Below are 25,015 nucleotides of genomic sequence, written 5' to 3' on the forward strand. Positions count from 1 at the left end.
CCCAAAGCCATATCCTTAGTGAAACACTTCCTCCAGCCACACCCCACCTGCTTCCAGTTACCACTGAGTTAATCCCACCAGGGATTAATTTATCGGTTAGGTTAAGGCTATAACCCAATCATTTCTCCTCCAAACCTTCTTGCATCATCTTATACGTGAGCTTTTGGGGTACACCTCATATCAAAACCATACTGGTCTGCCCCTGGCTCCAAAAAGCTCACAACCATCTCACAATGCAAAATACATTTTGACCATTTCCAAGAATCCCCATAGTCTCAACAGTGCTGAGATTGCTCAAGGTTCAAATCCAAAGTCTTTTCTGAGGCTCAAGGCCATTTTGCATTAGAAGATCCTATAAAATTAAAAGCAATTTATAAGTATCTGATATATAATGGTACAGAATAAACATTTCCATTCACAAAAATAGGGGCATAGATAAAATGGATGGAACTACATCAGGACTGAAATTCACCTGGACAAACAAGTTCTGTAGTTCTGTGTCAGCATCTGGAGCACATGGCATGATGTCCTCTCCAAAGGGCTTATGTAGCTCTGCCCCTGTGGCCTTGTTGTTTGCAGCTCAAGTGGCCTTTCTCTTGGCTTGTCTCTGTAGCTTCCTTAGGATGAAGTCCCACATTACTGGCATTTCTTAATCTCAGGGGTCTCCACTGCAGCTTCGGCTTCCTCTTCACATCTGCATACCTTGCCTTCTTAGGAGTGCCTACAGGGACTCCAACTCTGCTGTACTTTGCCTGGTTTCCAAGGCCTTCCTTTGAAATCTTAATGGAAGCCTCCATGACCCCCTGACTGCAGCATCTTGCATTTCTGCAGAAGCAGCACCATGTGGTTGACACCATGTGGTTGCCATCTCCAGCAGTAGCCAAGCCTACAGGGATCCTGTCTGCATTAGCCTCTGAGTGCCTGTGTGGCTGAGAACATTGAAAAAATTTCCTCTGCCCTCTGGAGCAAGAAGGATTTCTCCATTGGTCTTTTCTCAAGAGAATTTTCACTTTTACTCCCTTGAGCTAGAGATGGTGTGGTCTTGCCAGCTCCTGAGATGCCCTCAAGCTATCTTTCTTATTGTCTCTAGGCACAGTCTTTACCAATTATTTAGTGGCAGTAATGTCTTTCACAATTGCAACTTCCTTAGCCCCAGTTTTACTCCTGCCTCTCAAGTCCAAGTTTTTCAAATATTTATGCTCTGCTTTCTGCTCCTGATTATCATAATAAATGTGGTTAAAAGCCACTATCAATATCCATTTCACTACCTGAATGCTATGCTGCCTAGACATTTCTTCTGCCAGATAAAGAAGTCCATAACTTTTAATATCAGCCTCACAGAAAGTCTCAGGATAGGGGCAAAGCCAGAACTTAACATGAATGGTCTCTACTCCAAATTCTAACAGAGTCCTCCTTTTCTGAACCCTCATGAGTCCTGTCTTCACTGTCCACAGCCCTATTGGCATTCTAGTCTTCTGAGCTCCCAACAGAATCAGCAATTAAGCTCTGCTTAAAACATTCTAAAGCATTTCCAGCTTGCACTGTTAAGCATCTCAAAATTCCTCTCACCAAGTCCAAAAAACTCAAAAAGCTTCTGAAGCACGTGGTCAAATTAGTCACAACAATGACCTCACTTCTCAGTACTAATTTCTGTTTTAGTCAGCATTTTCACTGCTGTGACTAAAAGATTTGACCAAAACAATTTTAGAGGAGGAAAAGTTTATTTGACGGCACATGGTTTTAGAGATCTTCATCCATAGAAGGCCAGCTCCATTCTTTAGGGCTTAACGTGAGGCAGAACATCATGGGGAGAAAGTGTGTGGCAGAGGGAAGCAGCTTGCATGGTGATCAGAAAACAGAGAGAGAGGGTCTCCATTTGCCAGATGCAAATATATACCCCAAAGACACACCCCAATTTCCACCTCCTCCAACCATACTCTACCACTCAGTTAATGCATATCAGGGGATTAATTCACTGATTGGGTTAAGACTCCCACAACTGAATCATTTCTCCTCTGAACCTATCCTCTTTCAGTCATCCCCTCCACCAACCCATCCCCACCTTGTTACAAAATAAAACTCCATGGAATGGTATCATTCAGAAACACTCACTGCTGTTCACCCTGAGAAGAACGAAGAAGAAAATGAAGAGAAAGTAATGAAAACCAACCCAGGAAAATGGCAAGGATTCTGGAAGTCCACACCCATACTGTGATGGAGTTCCCTCCTCTCCTCTATGGTCTTTGATAACATGATCTTATGTGTAGATTACCTGAGGGCCTTTGGATTCTCTGCCTACACTCAGGGACACAGCTCTCATATCTCCCCTATTGACAACTCAGCACTTTCCCAGATCCAGTCATGATAAATAAAAAACATTATCCTTTGAATACAGACCAGGAGTAAGATATTGAGAGGTTGCTCTTTGTGATCTTTTTTGAGCCTCTTTGGGCTATCTCTGTTTCATAGATGGAAAAACTGAGATTCATCTGCCCCTGAACTCAAAATGCATGTATAGAGCATGGATTTGAAATGATGACTTTCTCATTCCTTAATCCAGCCTGCTTGCTTCATTGTCTATTCTTTCCTGAAGTTTTGCTGGAATATTACATAAAAATAAATGGAATTTGTTGTCCTCTAATCTTAAATTGGTCACTTCTTCTATGGCCAGGCAAAACAGTCACTCCCCCCTGTGCCATTGGTAGGCAAAATGGAGAGTGGGGGACTTTTGTTGAATTCTATTTCAGTCAGAGAATCAAGCCATTTCCTTATCTATTCCATGAAATACAAAAATCTCTAAGGTCCCATTCCCTAGATCATAAGCCTCCCTGGAAGAGAATCCACACATCATACATCACTCTATATAAAGCATTCTCTATGAGGAGCACATCCAGCAGATGCTCAAGCATTTTTTATTAAAATGCTGAAATGAACTATTCACATTCCTATAATTCAAGGATGCTATGTTTCATCATCTTCACAGTCAATAATAATAAAAACAATAACGGGAAAACATAGCCCAAATTTCAGTGGCATCTAATTTAATGCAGACTTTATGGAACACTTCAAATAAAAGTTCTCATTAATTCATCTTCCAGTCTGTCAGTTAGCAAATAAGAAAATATTGAGGGAATGGAGGTCTTATTGAATAGTCCAAAATTATGAAGTTCTGTAATATAGATTCAAATTCATGACTTGGTTTCCTTTATTTTTTATTTATTTTATTTTATTTTATTTTTTTAGTTTAACAAATAGAATGTTATTGCCCTGTCTCTGGGCAACAGTAATAAGAAGGAAATAGAAGCATCAATGCAAATGTGTTTTATATTACCTTAAGTACTGACAATTTGTAATAACAGCAGGATGAAATCAAAAGATTTTCTCAAAAACCTAGAAAAATTAAACACACCAATATGCCCTTGCTACAAATGTATCGTTCATCAGAAACACCCCTTCTAATAAGTAAAAAAATTGAATTGTCAAAAGTCTCAGGACACAGTCAGGAGGGGAGTAGTAGGCTGCTATTTTATCAGAGATGATACACACACACACACACACACACACACACACACACACACACACACACACACCCCTTTACACTCTCCTGGCTAACCTTTTCTGTTCAATAGTATCTCTTAGAATTACCAACTAATCTATGATTTTAAAACAACAACAGAGAAGGCAGACACAAAACTCCTGTAAGGGAGGAGTCCTATAACTTTTCATGATGTGTTCCACTCCCATACATCTCTGAAGCCAGAGTTGGAGGAAAGGTATTGACTACAGAATGTGAAGATATCACATGTCAGAATTCTCAAGTACATTTCTAATAGTAAATGCAGAATAATTCAACTTTGGTATTTTAATACAATAGACCTGTAATTTTAATTTCATTTGAAATAAAAAAAATATTTTGGTCACAGTACTCTTTTATTTCTCACTAAATATAAAGGACCTCAAACATAATTTAGTTTGAAAGATTGCTCACACACACACACACACACACACACACACACACCCCTCAAATATAGGATATCTTTTCATAAACCTATTTTTTTCACATATACAATGTGTTTTTAGTACATTGGCCTTGCCATAACAGCATTTTGACTGTCTACATGATATTTAATCATGTGGGTATATCTCTGGATTTAACCAATCTCAATATGTGATAATTTGGATATTTCCAGTTTGGGGTTATTTTAAATTTTTATTTTTTATTTTTTTATCCATTCTTTTTAGTTGTACATGACAGTAGAATCCATTTTGAAATAATTATAAAGCCATGGAATATATCTTGTTCTAATTCAGATCCCCATATTTTCCCTTCCCCTTCCCTCACACATCCTGTTCCCATCCCTCTGTTGATCTTTCTGCCATTTACTTGTGGTTATTTTTAAATGATTTGAGAAATAAAAATGTGAGGAAACATTTGTACACATTTCACATAATTTTCTTAGATAAAACTTGAAAAAATAGAATTATCTATGGGAAGCACATGAGCATATTTAAACAATTGTTAGCACATTGTCATGATGCCGGCTGGAAAAGGTCACATTCTGCAGAGAGGATGGTGACACTGGATTAGAAAACTTTGATGTATTGGAATGTAGAGCATCTTGGAATTAATAGAATTTTATTTGAACCTTAGATTAAATAGGATTTCACAAATTCATTGAGTATTTTCATCTCATATTTTTTAAATTACCCAATTGTGTCTATTACTAATTTCCCGTTGTTTTTGGCCTTTTACTGATTGATAAAGACACTTTATAAGACTTAAAAATTAGTCCCCTATCAACTATTTTACAATAGTTATTTTGCTAGTTTGTAATTTATCTTAAAGGTTAATTGTGGTTTAGGCTATAGAGCTTTTTACATGATCAAATATGTTAATAATTCATATACAACATATGATATATTTTTTCATCCAATTTAAGGCTTAGAAATTTCTCTATCACCAGGTAATGTCTTAAATATATATATTCGACTGTGTTTCACATGGAACTGATTAGTCAATAGAGAACTTCTTGTCTTACATCAAATATAATTTTATCCAAATATGTCAGCATTTTCAGAATTCAGAAACATGAGATCTGGCTAGATTTATTTATGAAGCAAATTAGTGTTTCTGTGTTCCATATAGTTCCATATACTTTCTTGTAAGATTTGTTTGTAGGAAAGAGATGAGGAAAAGAGAGAAATCAGATAGTATATTTGTAAGAGCTTATTGTTCCCTTATGAATTAATCCTTTAACCTATCTATCATTAATTCAGTTCATAGACTGGATTTAGTGACTCGAGGGAAAATAAAACTAGACAAGAAGAGAAACTAAAAGGAAAAAATCATATCATCTCTTCTGACCCCAGTTGGATTCTGTGAAGATAAGGTAGAGAGAAAAAGTACCCCGAGGCATTTCTCATTGCCTCTACTATTGTATAAAGAGGGAGGCGGGGCTGGGGATGTGGCTCAAGTGGTAGCGTGCTTGCCTGGCATACGCGGGGCTCTGGGTTCGATCCTCAGCATCACATAAAAGTAAAATAAAGATGTTGTATCCACTGAAAACTAAAAAATAAATATTAAAAAATTATCTCTCTCTCTCAAAATAAAAAAAGAGGGAGGCTACTATAGACTGAATGTTTGTGCTCCCCCAAATTCATAGGTGAAAACCTAATCTCCAATATGATGGGTATTAGAAGGTGGGACCTTTGAGAAGTGATTAGGCCAAGAGGATGGGGTCTTTATGAATAGTAATTAGTACCCTGATTAGAGAGAACTCAGAGAGCCCCTTGCCCTTCTGCTATGTGAAGGACATAGTGAAAATACAGCCCTCTATGGACCAGGAAGCGAGCCTTCACAAATACAGCATCTGCTGGCCCCTTGATCTTGAATATCTCATACTATAGAACCATGAGAAACAATTTTTTATTGTTTATAAGCCTTTCAGACTTTGGTATTTTATTATAGCAATCTGAAACACTAAGACAGTGGTAGTCACTTAAATATATCCAGACAAATTTATGGGGAAGTCTAAAAAGTGTGACACCAGCAGCTGGGCTTATATGACGTGTTTGTAGGAGGCCCTGAGTCTCCCAGATATGACCTTCATGCAGCCATTGGAAATTCAGTAAGAACTCAGGGTGTGACAGACAAGGGGGACCAAGGTAGCACTCCTGGTTCCCACAACCTGAGACCCAGCTGTGTCCCTGATTCTGAAGGGGTGTGGAGGTACCAAAGACCTACATGGTAGTACTTGTAGCCTAAAAGAAGGCTAGGTTCAAACAAAGATACCCCACAAAAGGTGGGGAATTTGAAACCAGAGGCAAACTATGACTATTGGCCAGAGTGGATAATGTCATCAAAGTTCCTCAAAAACCCAGCTGGGATCAACCATGCCACAAGTCACTGAAAAGTGATCCACCTTGGTTATTCATTCCAAATCAGTGACATAAAATGATCCAGGAGACACTGGGTAGCTCCAAGGAACCCACTTCTTCCATCACCACAAAGTCATGACGTTTAAATGACCCCTCTCCACGCTACTAGGAGAAAAGAACAAATGCAACAATGATCATATACTTAAGCCATCTAAGCAGAGGATAATTTTCTTTTAAAAAAAATGACAGGTTAAACTATTGTAAATAAAAGAATCTACGGTGTTGAAATAAGGATAGTTATTCCTTCTCTTTACCTTTCCTTCCCAGCCATTGGTGTGAGAGAGTAGAAGAGAGCTCATGCAGAAAATTAGGACAGTTACAAAGAAATAAATATTAAATTGCTTTACACATCCCTGTTCATGAGACTGAATTTGTTATCCTAATATGTATGCATGTACAGGTGTACTCACACACACAGCAGACACACTTTTCTCTCCTTTTTTATTTTTCCAGTTGATTTAGAATGATAACACATTACATTTTCTCAGAAGACAACAAACCTTCATTTTTGAAAGCTTAACTAGTTGTCTCGGAAATTCCCAAGCATCCATGTATTTCAATATCCTTCAAAAGCAGTTGGACATTTTACTTAAAACATCACTTCTACATTTTTATTCACAACTTCCTTGGCAAGTCTTAGTCTAACCAATATAAGTATTCTGCATCTTGGGCTGCCACTATTTATAATTCACATCTTAGAAGCTTTTCCCAAACTTTCCAACTGAAAATTGCAATTCTTAAATGAATTGGACAAGAGAAGAGAGGTATAAACGTTTACCTTATCCCTGAGTGTGATCTAGTTCTGTTTTTGAGAGAGCATGTAAGCAAGCCCACAGCTGTTGAAAAAGACAACAAAACCTAATAAATTATTTTAAGCGATTTGAAAATATGAAACAACTTTTCCAGGCCCCTTTTGAGTAATCCCTAAATGTATTTATTTCACCTTGAGTTAGACTCAAAGTTGTCCTCAGATATAAATAAGAATAAAAACGAGAATAGTATAGTGGAAGCATTCACTTACTGTGTTCCAAGCACTTTAAATGCCATATGGGATTTATCCTTCCAATGACCTTTTGAAGAGGTGCTATACTTATTCATATTTTAACAGATTAACAGACTGGGACTCAGAAAGAAAAATCAACTTGCTCAGGTCTCTACCTAGGGAACATCAGATCTGATATCCAATCTTAATTTTCCAAAACCAGAACCCATATTTTTCCTTCAATTTTTCTCCCTAGGACACATTTGAGTTTATTTAGCAATGAAAACAAAAGCAAAGCACTTAGTAACTGGAAATTCACGTTCACATCTACCTTTGCCAAGTCTTTGTCACATTATCCTAAGCAAATGATCTGTCACATGCCTGGCTTTAACTGAATCTCATGTTCCTCTTCTATTAAAAAAAAAAACAGTATCTATGTCACTGTTTTGAGAGTTGCACTAGATAATATACAGATAGCACTGAGTACAATGCTTGCCATATTCAATGAAGCCCCTATACATCATAGTGATTATTATTAGTTTTGTATATTTAAATCCACTTCAATTTCAAAGCATGACATAGGTGTAAGAGATGATATTCTTTTAGAAGTAGAACATGAAATAATGAACATGCCCTTCTTAGGGACACATAAATGCACAGATGATGATAAATAAATGTACAAGGCTGCCCCAGAGAGGAGTCCCTTCCTGAGTGTCCAAACTTGTGACTTCTTGAGAGATCCATTTCACAGGTACTTCAGGAACCTGAGGGTTTAACCTGCTCTCTGTGAATGTCTTCCTAATCTCCTCATGAATCTGAAAAGGTGCAGCTTCTCCAAGACAAAGTCTCAGCATGAATCAGGGCCCTTTGGGAATAGCAGTGGCTGGGATCAGGATGCCAAGCTGAGGGCCACTTGTACCTGAAGCCACCATAGAACTTGCAACTTGCCCAGGTCAGTGCCTGCATGGGCAAAAGGACCCTCAAGGTCCCTTGCTGCTTTAAACATCTTCTATTTAATAATTCAAATAAGCTCATCCATTGAACTTCTGCAACAACTCTCCTCACAACATCAGTGTTCTGCTCCCCATTCATACTGTTTAGAAATCAGAATCTAGAGTTCCAAATAGGCTTCTCTGAATGTTCCCTGCAGAACTGGCCTAATTCGCCAGCTCCTTGGGCCTCAATACTGCAGGAAGACTCTTTTATCACCACAGGCCCAAGGTGGTTACAAGGATCTGCTACCATTTTGCCATCTAGAATTCTTGGAGAGAAAGTCCAAGGGTAACATATTGGAAGGAGGGCACAGCTGAGCTGGCCCATCCAGCACTGGGAAACAGCAGGTGCTGTGTCTAGGCCATGGAGCAAGTCTACTTACTGGTGAAGGGGGAAAGTGGAGCTCACCCACCCAGATCCCTGGCCTCAGATACCTGCCAGGGTGCTAGGGGAACACAGGGTGATGAGTAAGTAGATCGGACACTCATCTCTTATAGACCTCTCCATGTCTTCAGAAGAAAAATATATATAACAAATTGTCTTCACAGATTATTTTAAAACCAGCACAGTTGTAAAGACATAAGAATTTATTTTTATAGAGAGGAGAGAGAGAATTTTTTAATATTTATTTTTGTTTAGTTTTCGTTTTTTTACGTGGTGCTGAGGATCAAACCCAGCGCCCCGCACATGCCAGGCGAGCACGCTACTGCTTGAGCCACATCCCCAGCCCAAGACATAAGAATTTTATGTGTAAAAAATGGTAAGGACCCATGCATTGCTTTTTATTGGCTAAGACCTTGTCATGTTACTTTGCTTCCACAAGTCTCATTTCCTCTTTTTAAAACAGTGGCAACATTATCTTAGGAGCCAGCCTGTGGTGGGACTTTAGGAACTCAATGAGAAGCTGCTGTTTGTTGCAAGGACAGCTGTGATGACTGTCTTCTCAAAGTCATCTATGGCCCTTAATTCTAAGACAAAGGAAAGAGAGAACAATAGTCAACCTTTGAGTGGTGAGGAGTTTATCATTCAAAAAAAAAAAAAGAACTTTCTCTTCAACATCTTGCTAGTATAGGATATTGCCTTCACTGTAGATGCCATTTCGTTTTTACATCTTTGCTTTTGACTGACGTGCCTTAATTGTATGTATTCATGGGGTTCAGTGCGATGTTTACACACAAGCTCACAGCATGCATTGATCAAATCTAACCTCCCTTTCTCCACCCTCTGCCCACAAAACAAGTTCAGCAACTTAGCAAGGCCCTAAGAACTCAGTGAGACCCTGCTTCAAAATAAACATAAAAAAGGGCTGGGGATGTGAAAAAAAAATTTAAAAAAAAACCACCTTTGCAGTCTATTAATTGCTATTCTGAATTCAGCTTGACCTTTCGTGCTTCCACATTGAAGAGAGATCATGTGGTACTTATCATTCTGATTTCACTCAATGTCCTCCAGTTCGATCCACTTTGCTGCAAAAGACTGAATTCATTCTTCTTTATGACTGAATAATACTCCACTGTGCACATATCTCACATTTTCTTTATCCAGTCATCCACTGATGAATACTTAGGCTGCTTCCACATCTTAGATATTGTGAACATTTCCACAATAACCATGCATGAGCAGGTATCTCTTTGGTGTGCTGACCTCAACATATATAAAGAGATACATCGATAGATAGATATACATTGAGAGAGAGAGAGAGAGAGAGAGAAAGAGAGAGAGAGAGAGAGAACACTTTGGCTATATATATACCCAGAAGTGAGAGAGTTGGACCATATGGTACATCTATTTATACTTTTTGGGGTTTTTTCCCACTGAGGAAGATTTTACTGTTTCTTTAAGTATAAACATAGAACAGAATATATATCTCTATTTCCACTTCATTCTTTTTTTAATTAATTTATTTATTTTAATTAGGTCTATATGACAGCAAAATGAATTTTGATTCATTGTACACAATTGCAGCACAACTTTTCATTTCTCTGATTGTACATGATGTAGCATCACACCATATGGGCAGTCATACATGTACCTAGGGTAATAATATCCATCTCATTCTACCATCTTTCCTGCCCCCATGCCCACTCCCCAACCTTCCCTCCCCTAAGCCCCATCAAATTTCTCTATTTTTCCCATGCACCCCCTCTTCCATTATGGATCAGTATCCACTCATAAGAGAGAGAACATTGGGCTTTTGGTTTGGGAGGGATTAGTTTATTTGGCTTAGCATGATATGCTCCAACTCTATTTACCTGCAGATGCCATACGTTTATTCTTTTGTAATGCTGAGTAATGTTCCATTGTGTATATATACCACAGTTTCTTTATCTGTTCATTTATTGAAGGGCATCTGGGTTGCTTCCACAGTTTAGCTATTGTGAATTGAGCTGCTATAAACATTGATGTGACTGCATTACTGTAATATGCTGATTTTAAGTCCTTCAGGTATTGACCCAAGAGTGGGACAGCTGGGTCAAATGGTGGTTCCATTCCAAGTTTTCTAAGGAACCTCCATACTGCTTTCCAGATTGGCTGCACCAATTTGCAATCCCACCAGCAATATGTGAGTGTGCCTTTCCCCCAACATCCTCCCCAACATTTACTGTTGTCTGTAGTCTTAATAACTTCCATTCTGACTGATGTGAGATGAAATATTAGAGTAGTTTTGATTTGCATTTCTTTAATTATTGGAGATATTGCACATTTTTTCATGTATTTGTTGATCAAAAGTATATCTTCTTCTGAGAAGTATATGTTCAGCTCCTTAGCCCATTTATTTATTGGGTTGTTTGAGTTTTTTGGTGTTAAGTTTTTTGAGTTCTTTATATGTCCTGGAGTTTAGTGCTCTATCTGACATGCCTGTGGCAAAAATTTGCTCCCGAATGCAGGCTCTCTATTCACCTCATTCATTGTTTCTTTTGCTGAGAAGAAGCTTTTTAGTTTGAGTCCATCCCATTTATTGATTCTTGATTTTATTTCTTGAATATTCAGAGTCTTGTTAAGGAAGTCAGGGCCTAATCTGACATGATGAAGATTTAGGCCTACTTTTCCCTCTATTAGGTGCAGGATCTCTGATCTAATTCCTAAGTCCTTGATACACTTTGAGTTGAATTTTGTGCATGGTGAGAGATAGGGGTTCAATTTCATTTTTTGCATATGGATTTCCAGTTTACCAGCGCCATTTGTTGATGAGACTATCTTTTCTCCAATGTATGTTTTTAGTGCCTTTGTCTAATATAAGATAATTATATTTATGTGAGTTTGCCTCTGTGTCTTCTATTCTGTACCATTGGTCTACTTGTCTATTTTGGCGTCAATACCATGCCGTTTTTGTTACTATTGCTCTGTAGTATAGTTTAAGGTCTAGTATTGTGATTCCTCCTCAATCACTCTTCTTGCTAAAGATTGCTTTAGCCACTGTGGTTCTCTTATTTTTCCAGATAAATTTCATGACTGCTTTTTCTATTTCTATGAGAAATGTCATTGGGATTTTGATTGGAATTGCATTAAATCTGCATAGTGCTTTTGGTAGTATGGTCATTTTGACAATATTAATTCTGCCTATCCAAGAACAAGGGAGATCTTTCCATCTTCTAAGGTCTTCTTCAATTTCTTTCTTTAGCATTCTGTAGTTTTCATTGTAGAAGACTTTCACCTCTTTCATTAAGTTGATTCCCAAGTATTTTGTTGGTTTTGAGGCTATTGTGAATGGGGTAGTTTTCCTAGTTTCTCTTTCAGAGGATTCATCACTGATATATCAAAATGCCTTTGATTTATGTATTGATTTTATAACCTGCTACTTTTATGAATTCATTAATTAATTCTAGAAGTTTTCTGGTGGAGTTTTTGGATCCTCTAAGTATAGAATCATGTTGCCAGCAAATAATAATATTTTGAGTTCTTCTTTTCCTATCCATATCCCTTTAATTTATTTCATCTGTCTAACTGCACTAGCTACAGTTTTGAGGACTATGTTCAATAGAAGTGGTGAAAGGGGGCATCCCTGTCTTGCTCCAGTTTTAGAGGAAATGCTTCCAATTTTTCTCCATTTAGAATGATGTTGGCCTGGGGCTTAGCATAGATAGATTGACAATGTTGAGGTATTTTCCTACTATTCCTAGTTTTCCTAGTGTGTGGAACATGAAAAGGTGCTGTATGTTGTCAAATGCTTTCTTTGCATCAATTGATGTAATCATATGATTCTTTAAGTCTTTTGATGTGATGAATTATCTTTATTGATTCCCATATATTGAACTAACATTGCATTCCTGGAATGAACCCCATTTGATCATGGTGAACTATTTTTTAAGTATTTTTATATGCAATTTTCCAGAATTTTATTGAGGATTTTTGCATCAATGTTCATTGGGGATATTGCTCTGAAATTTTCTTTCCTTGATGTGTCTCTGTCTTGTTTTGGTATCGGGATAATACTAACTTCATAGAATGAGTTTGGAAGGATTCCTTCCTTTTCTATTTCATGAGGAAACCCTATAATGCTCCCCATAATGAATCTCTTAATTTATATTCCCACTAACACTGAATAACTTCTTTTTTCTGCACATCCTTACCAATGTATAATTTTTTAAACAGCCATGTGTATTAGTCAGGCTTTCCTAAAGAAACAGAAACAACAGGAGATATATATATATATATATATATATATATATATATATATATATATATATATATATATATATATTTTATATTGGCTTACATGACCAGAAGCTGGAGAAGAGCTCCACAATGGCCATTTGCAGGTTGGAGAGCTAGAGGAACAAGTGGCTGCCCAGTTCAAGATGCTAAAGCCTTAAAATAAGAGGGATCAATGATGCTACCCAAGTCTTGGACTAAAGGCTTCTGGAAAATCCCTAGAGAATCATTGGTGGAGTCTACTTTGAAAGAATGAAGGAGCCAGAATCTAATGTCCTCAAACAATCGCAGCAGCAATAAAGAACCAAGAAGAATTGAGCTTGCATCTGCTACTGCTTCTTTTTCTTCCAACTTTTATTCCATCCAACCTATTGGATGTTACTGACCACACTTAGGGAGGGGCTCCACTTCAGTTCTTTATCCCACATGCCAATCATTCTTAGACCTACCTTCATTGACACACTCAGAAGCCTGTTAATCTTAGAAAATTCCTAATCGAATCAAGTTTACCAGTCAGATTAACAAATTAAACCATTCTAACTGAGGTGAGATGGTATCTTATTGAAGTTTTCATGTGCATTTCTCTTGTGGCCAATGATATTAAACATTTTTTCATTTCATTTTTCATTAGCTATGTTTCAAACATGTTTTGTTTGAGAACGGTATAGACACCATTACCATCCTGACCAAAATATGCTAGTTTTCTGTTCCCATTGGGACAAATTATCATAAAATTGGAGTTTTAAACAACATGAATGTACTCTCTTACATTTCTGGAGGCAAGAAGACCAACATATTCTCAAAGGGCTTGAGGTATAGCTACGCAGGTGGCTTTTTGAGCTTGAGAGATATGCTTTTCCTTGCATTCCCCAGCCTCCACTGGCTACCTATATTCCTTGGCTTGTGGCCTCCTCTATCTAAAAAGAACCTTGACACAATCTTCACATTGTCTTTGGAAAGTGGACATATTTTAGGGCCACATTTTAGCCCACTATACTAAGTTTCCACCATGGTTACATATAGACCCTGTCCACGCTTTCTAACAGCAGATTCAGCCAAGATACATTTGGGGTTGGTCTCTTCATTTTCAATCACAACCCAACAGTATCTAGTGCTAGTGGAACCCTGGCAGCCTATAAGACCCTTTCGCTGGATCTTCTTTCTCTCCTACCCTTACTACAGTGTATCTTTTTTTCAATGGAAAGCCAAGACTTGGTCTCTCCACGAGCTTTGAGATTCAAAGGAAACATGAATCAGAAAGCATTCTTAGAAGTATGAATTTATGCAGAAAGAAATGAACCGTGTGTGTTTTGGGTGGAACAAGTGATAAAGTATGAATAAGCCTAGCGAAGGAATAAGTGAGGTTAATAATGACGATAGCTGGAAATTGTATCAGGCCAGAAAGTATAGATACTTAAATACCTTTTTAAGGGATTTCTGATTTATTCATGAAGCTGTGTGTTTCAGTAAAAGCCACTACCTCTAGTGAAAATATGAAAAAAAGATTAAAAGAGACAGATATAAAAGGCAGTCAGACCAATTAGGAGGATATTCAATGGCCCATGACTAATACACTATGGAATTGAACACATAATTCATTCCTAGGCTTATTTTAAGAATAATAAAATAGGTAAATAAAATAATAGGTAGGTTTCTGACTTTATTTTTTTAATAGAAAGTGTAAAGAGAAGTGCAAATGTTAGAAATATTGTTCAGTCCCGGCTGTAAAAGTCCCAGCATATTGTTTACCAATTTCAAAGGAAGAATTTGGAGGACTCAATGGAGAGGGTTTGGACATTTTATTCCTCACATATCCTCCATGACAATAGGCTTGGAACAATATGCAGGGCTATACAATGTCTCCAAGTGGGGAGGACACATACAGGGTAGGTGTGTTCCTACTATGCAGATGGACTTCTTCAGATGTTTTATGAACATATCCCTTCACTTCCAATGAAACCAAAGGATCCTCATCGAAAAATTGGAGACAAGAAAATGGTCGGTTTTCCTTCTCCTTGCCTAAATTATCATATTCTTTGAAGTCCTTCTTATCTCACTGCCAGGAACAACAAACCTTCCCAAGCACTGACTGGTGTTACCCCAACACACATCCAGCATTTTTGTTGTTGTTGTCTAACAAAGCTTAAGTACAGATTTCTACAGAAACTATACACTTCTCCATCAAAGTTATCTATATTAAAATGTGTGGCTGCATTCACAGAATCCGAACAGTCATATGCTTTGCCAAAGAGATAGCAGCCAAGTTTTGCAAATAAGTTTAATAAGGAAAAGTATCAAGTGGGACATGTAGAGGAAGCGCTATGGAAAACTTCTGGAAAATCTGTTTTGCACAATCTCAAGCACATTTTTAGCATGGAGATATGGCTCTAAAACCACTCATCAGCAACTCTCATAAGGGCACTTATTCCTAATAACACATCAAACTACAGCTGTATTTTAACTAGATATGATATAATAAGGAAAGGAAAAGCAATCGACTACAAGGTCATTATGACATTTATGACTTTACTCAGCAAAGAGTAAAGTGTTGTACTATCAGTCACTCCCACCAAATTATCAGACTTCCTAATAATTCACCAAATTATTCCATTCGTCCCTTAATTTACTCAGTAATTCTTTTGCATCTCATTGTGAATAATCTATACCAAAAATGATTGTATATTAAATCTCTAGCAAATCATTGCAGTCATTCATTTCCTCATTCAATCGTTTAACAAATGTCTGTTGAGTGCCTAGTCTAAACTAGATCAGGCCCTGAGCTAGTTACTGGAGATAAAGCTATGAGCAAGAGTAATAAGCCTAGTTCTCACTCTTTATAACAAATTCCACATCGAATTAAATTGTATGTATGTGTTCACTATTTTTAACTTAATGAATTCAATGTTGAACAATGTGATCTGAATCTCTTGGTTACCAGTCTCACAGTTTTAGTGTGTTTATGAAATTGCCCACCAAGGCATTTGTTATTACAGGGCAACGGGGCAAAAACAATGCAAAATCTCCCATGGAAAACAAAACTATGTGAAGGAATTCCACCCTAGTGAATACTAAGCAGACTCAGGACATCACCCAAAAAAGCACCCGCATCTCATTTCTTGGAATGTAGCTGGAAGTTAGGAGGTTGGCATCCAGCCCCAGAGAGGTAAGGCCACTGACTTATTGCCAAAACGTGGACATGTATGAAGAGAGGAAACCGGAATCTAGCATCAGGAAAACAGGTACAAGCCAAGACCCATAATCATCCAAAGGACTAATCACTTCACCTTTTTGCCATTGTTCTCCGCCAAATGGTGACACCACCACATGTGAGTAGAAGGAATTCTCAGAAGACTCAGTAGACACAAGAACACATTTAAAAAGTACAGAGTATTTTTCACACAAGTACACAGACTGTGGTTTTCCTGTTAATAGAAAAAATTTAAAATTAATTAATTTTCAATTTGCCTGAGAGTTGACTCTGATGGATTGTCTTTAATGTAGGTACTAAAACATCTAGGGATCACAGAAAAATACCAAGCTACAGTTGGAACAGGCCTCTAGCACCACCTTCTTCTAGTTAATTAATTAATAGTACGACTGTTTTATCACCACAAAGTTTATCAGGGAGAACAAAGAAAACAGGGGTGACAGGATGGAAGCCTGCATCCCGACATGGCATAAGGTGATTAGCTGAGGGCTAGTTAGCTTTCTCAGGGGTGAACCACAATAATAGGAAACAGAAGACAGAGGAACTAGACAGATAAATTTCTTTTTTTTTTTTTGCTTTTTATTTTATCCCTTCTGTGGAAATATTCTAGAGAAGTCCCCCATTAGTGTGAGCACTCATCATAGCAGTCAGCTGGGTCTTTGGTGGTAGATTTTGAGGCAGCACCTGGTGAAGGGATTCACAGCAGCATCTCATGGCTTTCTTTACACCTTTCCCAGCCTCATGTCCCTCTTTTCCACAATTCCAATGCCCTGAGCTGTCATTTCCCAATAGAACATGAGCACGCTCATCTTTGCTTGAGGTTCTGTTTTCCAGAGGATCGATGCTAATAACATAAACTAGCTAAGGTCATTTTATTTTTGTAATGTGAGATTCCTAAATCATTTAATATTAAAAAAAACCCAAACACTTGCACAGGGAGCTATCTTGCTCAGTATATCACCCACTCGGTGGTCAGGCTGCCCCTGGTGACTGTCCAGTGAAGGGTGGAAAAGCCTAATATGGTTCTTCAGGCACCACCACTGGTTCTGGAGGGTTCAAAAATAGGCAGAGGTTCAAGTAACAATGGTGAGAGAACCGAATCAGGATGTGCTACACATTGGTACTGGAAATATTTCCATGAGTGAAATTTTGCCAGCATTCCATGGCAATATGTAATAGAACTGGAAATATCTGGTTTAAATGTCCCTAAAGTGGGGTACATAGTAGAAGATTCCAAATCTTCTACTGCAGTGTATCCCATTTATGGCATGCCTGGATCTAACTAGACCAGGGTTTTTCAATCTCAATACTGTTAGCACAAGGAGTCAGATAATTCTTTTCGTGGGGACTACCTTATGCATCATAGGATTTCTGCAGATTCTCTGGCCTCTACCCCCTAGATATCATACCTTCATCTCTCCAGTTGTGATGATCATGTCTCCAGTCATTCCAATTGTTCTCTGGGTGGCAAAAGTATACTTCACTGAGCACCACTGGATTAGACTAGCCACAAAGATTGGTTAATCATGTCAGCTTCATGTTGCTGACAATCACTGGGGAAAAGTATTTAGCTAAGTTTCTGCTCTGTAATATTGCACATATATATGCCACCACCTAGTGACCATGGGAAAAGACAGTTTCATCCACTCCAGCAGCCATTTTCCTAGAGTTGGACCTAGAGGAACTGAGTTAGAATCACTTCACAGTTTCCCAGCATTTAAAGCAGGAAAGTAGAGGTTAAAAGTGAAGATGTTAGGCTAGGAGCAGTGGTCTGCTGGAGCCAATTCACACCTACTCCCAAAAGCCACTTGTGAGGATCTTTTCTTTGCCCCATATTGCAAGACACCACACTGATACTTGAAATGACTATAGTGAAAGCATTGACACCAAAAAATTGGAAAATGCTATAAATGAGGGATTTTTGCCGGTATGTTTTGGTTTGATGTTCCCCCCAGAGGGCCAGTTGTTAAACATCTTCCAGAACACCACTGGCTAGGAGTGATGTGCTAACACCTAGAGCACCATGGGAGATGTGGAAAAGTGCAGCAGCTGGATCCAGTTCTGCAAGATCTTAGGTCTTTTAGGAAGAGATGTTCAAGAAGGATGACTCTGTCACAGAATAATGATTATAGAGATGATATTAAATAATTTTAATCAATAGCTTTATAGCTGAGTCTCAGGTGCCCTATGTATCCCCTGTCATGAAGGTGCAATGAATATAAAGCAAAATTAGAACTGGTGTAGATCATTGTAGGCAGAATAATTATACCAAGGTAGATCAATATACCATCTCTAGAATGTAGGCTGCCCTAGTAGTTTATGAAGAAAATCAATAGTATTCAAAATTGGGTGAGAAGAGTCTATGCCTTCAGAAACCCATGGAGGACATCTATTGCACAGGATACCTGGGGTACGATGAGAGAGCCGACCTCTTCCAGTGGCTTCAAAAAGTAAAGGAAGGGAAGAAGGGAGGACAGATGGAATATGTGTGTGTTGGGGAGAGGAGAGATTCCCAATTTATATTTAAGTGTTGTCGTTCAAAAATATTTTCCTGAAATGAAATAATATTTGGAGCTTCATTTTGAAAGAACATGTAATGACTGGACAAACTGATCCAGAAGAATGACCCCAGGACATCCCTTAGTAAAAATTATTTTAACCTTTTAAAACTCAGAGAACATTATAGGCTTGTGCCAAAGATTATCCTCCAAAATGCCAAGCCCTTTACCAACTTGATGAAAAGTTATAAGGTTAGTACTAGAATTCTTTCCTGGGAGGGGAAGTTGGGTTGTGTCTGCAATCAGGCACTGAGAGCATTCCTCAATCAGTCAGCAGTGCCTCTGGGAGGGCTTTCTCACCCCAAAATTCCAGGACTGAAAAGCAGCGAGGGAGCTCTGGGGAGACAGAACCCTATTATATTGTCTCTTCGGAACTCACCAAATAGCCAAACTTTGGGTTCCACTCACAGCTATAGTTCTTACTAAATCAAATTATAATAAAAAATTAAGGAACATGCATGTGAAGTACCATTTCAAATGAGGACCAGCAGCTCACACCCATGTGCTCATCAGTGAATACCAAAACAGAAACAAATGACAAGTGGATGCCACAGTTTCTTTTCCTGAAGCCATTAATAAAGGGGTGGAGACACTGTTGTGTAAGCCCAGCCAAACAGCACTGAGGCTAATCCTTGGATCATGTACCCTCACTTGAAAGGAAGTAAAAGTAATATTTTTTTCTCTTTAATATTCCCTAATTTGGGCCTTTTAAAACATGTGGCGTGAAGAGATAAATCAGCCGCATTCAGAGTCAAATGAATCCACAAGTCTTACAGAATTTTCAAACTTTATGTTTTCAAATCTGAAGTGGTGATTTTAATAGATGTAGAGTTTAGAAATAAATATTCACCATCTAAGTCAATTAAATGATCTAATCAGTAAGTGATGCATATGATAATTCACATAATTGTGGACATCATTTCATAATGCATATACATAGCAAATTATCATTTTGTACAAATTGAATATATATAATTTTTCATAACTCAATTATATCTCAATAAAACTAGAAAACTGTTTTTAAAAATTGTTAAATCAGGTGAACAATACTCCCTTTTCCAAATACATTGATTGCCTGTGTAAAACACATATAATGCAAACATATAGTGTATATATATATATGTGTGTGTGTGTGTGTGTGTGTGTGTGTGTGTGTATGTGTGTGTATACACACATACACATAACACATAACCACGATTGATCTATTGTGACTGAAGATTATAAATATGTCAGAACATATTTTCATTACTGAGGCTTTACATCTACAAAATAAAATTTTGTAGGTTGGTAAAAACATGTTAAATTTAAATCTATTCTCCTGTTATTTAAAAAATAACAGATCAGCTCACCCAAATAACTCAAAAACCATTTTCCCCAGGTACCCTGCAGTACAAACTAACAATTCCTATTGTATTTCACACTGGGAGATTCTTTGTTACACGCCATTAGGTAAGCTATTTGTTCTCCTTTGAGATTTGATGTAAACATTAGTATACCTATTATGGCAACCATAAGATACATACATGATTCATCAGCTTTTTATCTTTCAAAAAGAACTACATTCTCTTGACTAAGATATTTGGATGTGTTTTGAAAATTTTAAACATACTTATCCGGATAACCGCCATATTTAAAATCTGCAAAAACCATATCACTGTATTTGAAGTGAGAAACAAGAGCCTAAATTATGGCCAGCCACATGCATATGCAAAATGAGAGCAGAGAGTGCATCTCCTGGACTTTTAGAAAAGATCTGAAAAAGAAGAGATACATTTGAAATGGGGACTCAAAAAATTATGCAGAGCCCACCAATTACTACCCACCCATTGGCCATGTGGGGAAAGTGTCTATACCCAAAGGAAAATTTAATTTCAGCAATATAAATGAAACAGAGAGTCTGAAAACTACTAGTTTCTGACATGGGAGGAAACAATATTATTCAGAAACTGAAGTGCTGGGTCAAAGTCCTCAATACCTGCTGGTTTCTCTGCACAACTTCATCTCATCCTTACAACCTGTAGGAGTCATTGGAATCCCTCAGGCTATCTCTCCTGACCTCTCTTCACCTAATGAGGGACTTCAAGTTTTCTAGTTCAGCCTGGATTCTATCTCAGTCCCCAGTGATTGAAGCTGATTCTTTTTCACGTACCATGGGAATAGGGGGATGGGTGCTAAATAGTCCCTCTGTTCTCCTTCCCACAAAATTGGAGCACTCTGCCTTCTTCTTACCACCATCTCCATATCTAACTCTAATGCTCCTGACTACCATCTGTCTGGGCTCATCTTCTCCTTCTAGTTGTCTCTGTGGCTGATGGAACTCCTGCCACCAGGCTTCCTAGACAACATTGGCTTTCATCCTTCCCACTGCAGTTGGCCCTTTCCTGCCATCCCCTGCTGCAAAATACCATTAATTACCTGGTGGATATGTCTAACCTTGATGCCCAGGACCAATTCAGTTCTTTATTTCACTTGACCCAAGAATTATGCCAAATATATAAACCATTACATCACAGGTAACCCTTCCCAAAATTCAGTAAGATGTATATATTGCTCCAGTTTTGAATATGAGAAACTGAGGATCCCTGTTACTCATAATGTGGTCAAAGTATTATTGCTAGATCTGTCCAGCTCACTAAGCCTAACCACTACCCCACACTGCCTGTGGAGATCATAGACTTTGATCCTTTTGAGGCAAAATCATATTCTCCAGACACCAAGCTTCTGTTCTGATTTTTCTCCAGCTTCCTAATCAACATGGGGGGTTTTGTGACAAAGGACAGATGGATCCCTCTCCTGCTTCCACAATATGAAATTCTGGTCAAAATACCTATAATAAAATGTCAGAAGAAAGGTGAGTGGCGAGGCTGACAGCTGGAAAGTGGCAGGAGTATCTGCTTTTTTATAATGCCGTGGGGCTTTGCTCGAGGGCTGCAGTTTTGAAATGGCAGCTGTTTCATCTTAATGTGGAAATATCAACTATAAACAGGAGACCCATATCTCAACATGTACCCGTGGTATTCTGGTATTCAGATCAGATCTTTTCCTTGAACGAATATAGATTTACTCTTTTCTGCAAGTAGTCATTGACCCATGGAAAAAATGATAAGTCACTAAGATAAAAAATTGAGCAGCCTCATAGTTTAGTCAAAGACAATGCATTAGAGTTGGTTTTCTCCTATCCCTCTTTAACATGAAATATTCACAACCTCCTTCAAGCCTTTGTTTCATCATTCATAAAATGAGTGATTTCTTGCCGCCTGCCACGCATTTAGGGGAAACAATGGCAGAAATAGTCACAGGTTCTGGAACAGTCTTAGTAAAGAAAAATGACTGTAACAAAAAGCTGTAAGCACATCCTCTGTGTAGAGCAGACTTATTTGAAGAATAAAAATCCCAAGGAAAAATGATATAAATTTGGCACACATACAAAAAAAAAAAAAAAAACAGCCTTTATTCATGTGGCCTTCAGTCACAGCAAAGATTAGAGGTTAAAGTTAGCAGATGCTTCCCATGTGCAACTCATTCTTCTGGGTTCTGTTTTCTTGAGGAACCCCCAAAGTTGTTGACACCGTGAAAACTTGCACCTCCTCCCCGTCACGTATCAGGAATGCTATGCACTGGGTCATCATCTGATGCCACCCTTTAAGGTGTTAACAACTCCAGAAACTGACAGCTTCAAGAAATCCAGAAATAACACCAAAATAGAATTATTAACCAAGAACATAATTTAATAAAAATCATCTTAAATTCTTAGATCCCAAGGCAATACCCAGGAAGAGCCCCTTGCCTCCCCACCACCACACATATTTTCCCCCTTTACTCTTGTTTCCAACTGGGTTTCAGTTGAAATCATCTTTCTTGGCCTCATCCCTACAGGATGAGGTGGGTGGGATTTAAGGTTATAAGGAGGCTGATTCATAGTGGGATAGGGAGAGGGAGCATGGGAGGAATAGAGGAACTCTAGATAGAGTGGAGGGGAAGAGAGGGAGAATGGAGTTAGAAATGATGGTGGAATGTGATGATCATTATTATCCAAAGTACATGAAGAATTATTAACCAAGAATATAATTTAATAAAATTCATCTTAAATTCTTAGATCCCATGACAATATCTAGGAAGATCCCCTTGCCTCCCCACCACCACACTTATTTTTCCCCTTTACTCTTGTTTCCAGTGTACCTTTCTCCCCACATCCTCGCCAACACTTATTTTTGTTTGTCTTCATAATAACTGCCATTCTGACTAGAGTGAGACAGGGGGGTGGGATATTAGGATGGAACCAGTCTACTGGATGAGTTGAAGAGAATTGGGGATTTGGGATGCTGAGTTACTGTCAGTGCTACATGAATCCTAAATAACCTGGACTTGGTGTGACCTTCCGGTGCAAGGGGTTTTCTTAGTGTGCCTGTCCCACCCTCAGCCTTCACCAGTCCCTCCTGCCTGCAGCACAGAACAGATCTCTCATCTCTGTCACTGCTGCTGCTGGTTACCTGAGCTCAGGATGGGTCAAAAAAGGGCGTAATTCCCCAGGTGCAGCAGGTGGGCCATTTCCTGTGTTTACCTTTCTCTCCAAAGACAGGAGAGAATGTCCCATAGTCCCATCTCCCAGATCTAGAAAATGAGGCTACCTTACCTATCCACAAAAGAAATGGATATCAGCCCTGGTGAACTGGACAGACAACTTCCATCCCTCCACCAGCAGCTTCCTGGATGAGCCACATAGTAAATACCGAGATTGCTGCCCCTGCGCAACCAAGGGGCACCTGGCTTCCCACCTGCCCTGTCCCGTCTTTCAAGAAAGTCTGTGGAAAAGAGCTGGTGAGTGACAGCAGATGCCCTGTGTGTCTGGCACCCAGGAGTTTTATACTGCCACACCAGTCCACACATGGTCTGTATGATTTAGCTATTTTCTTTCTTTTTTTTCTAATTCTTAGTTTAATTTTTTTTATTTTTTTAAAATTTATATATGACAGTGGAATGCATTACAATTCTTATTACACATATAGAGCACAGTTTTCATATCTCTGATTGTATACAAACTATATTTACACCAATTCATGTCTTCATACATGTACTTTGGATAATAATGTCCATTCCACCATCATTTCTAACCCTATTCCTCCTCCCTTCCCCTCTGCCCTATCTAGAGTTTGTCTATTCCTCCCATGCTCCCTCTCCCTATCCCACTATGAATCAGCCTCCTTATATCAAAGAAAACATTTGGCATTTGTTTTTTGGGGATTGGCTGACTTCACTTAGCATTATCTTCTCTAACTCCATCGCTTTACCTGCAAATGATTTTATTCTCTTTTATTGCTGAGTAATATTCCATTGTGTATATATGCCACATTTTTTTAATTCATTCATCTATTGAAGGGCATCTAGGTTGGTTCCACAGTTTAGCTATTGTGAATTGTGCTGCTATAAAAAATGATGTGGCTATAGACTGAGAAGAGAGAGAGCTGGATCGAATGGTGATTCCATTCCCAATTTTCCAAGAAATCTCCATACTGCTTTCCATATTGGCTGCACCAATTTGCAGTCCCACCAGCAATGTAAGAGTGTACCTTTTCCCCCACATCCTCACCAATACTTATTGTTGTTTGTCTTCATAATAACTGCCATTCTGACTGGAGTGAGATGAAATCTTAGAGTGGTTTTGATTTGCATTTCTCTATAGCTATTTTCTCTCTACATAGTTTTGTGGTAGACTCTTCCTACCATGCAATGCCCAGAGTGAAACAATTTGTTTGTCTGTCTTTCCTTGGAAGGACTTTGTAACTAGGAATTCAGTCTACCTAGTTGCTATGAGATCTCAGCTCATGGATGGACTCAGAAAAAGCTAGAACTTGTGAAAGCATGTGGCTTTTCTTTTCCTTTAGGGTTGGAGGCCTGTGGTCTTGCCAGTTTCTACATCCTGTAGGGAAGGAGAACTTCCCATGGTTTTTTCATGTAAATTTTAAGTTAACCCTCCTTCTACCAGGTTTAAAAAAAGAAAGAAATAATTCCCCTTCTCTTCCTCCAGGAGCAGAACTTCCATAAGAACCAAAGACCCACAATTTTGTGCCTCAAGACAGGACTCCTCTGGTCTTTGAGTACTTTCCTATTTATATTTCTTAAAGCCTCACAGGTAATGGCTGAAAATTGTTACAAGGCAACATTTTCTACAGCTTGTTTTACAGA

The sequence above is a fragment of the Ictidomys tridecemlineatus genome, chromosome 1 (assembly GCF_052094955.1).
Source record: "Ictidomys tridecemlineatus isolate mIctTri1 chromosome 1, mIctTri1.hap1, whole genome shotgun sequence".
In the NCBI taxonomy this organism is placed as follows: domain Eukaryota; kingdom Metazoa; phylum Chordata; class Mammalia; order Rodentia; family Sciuridae; genus Ictidomys; species Ictidomys tridecemlineatus.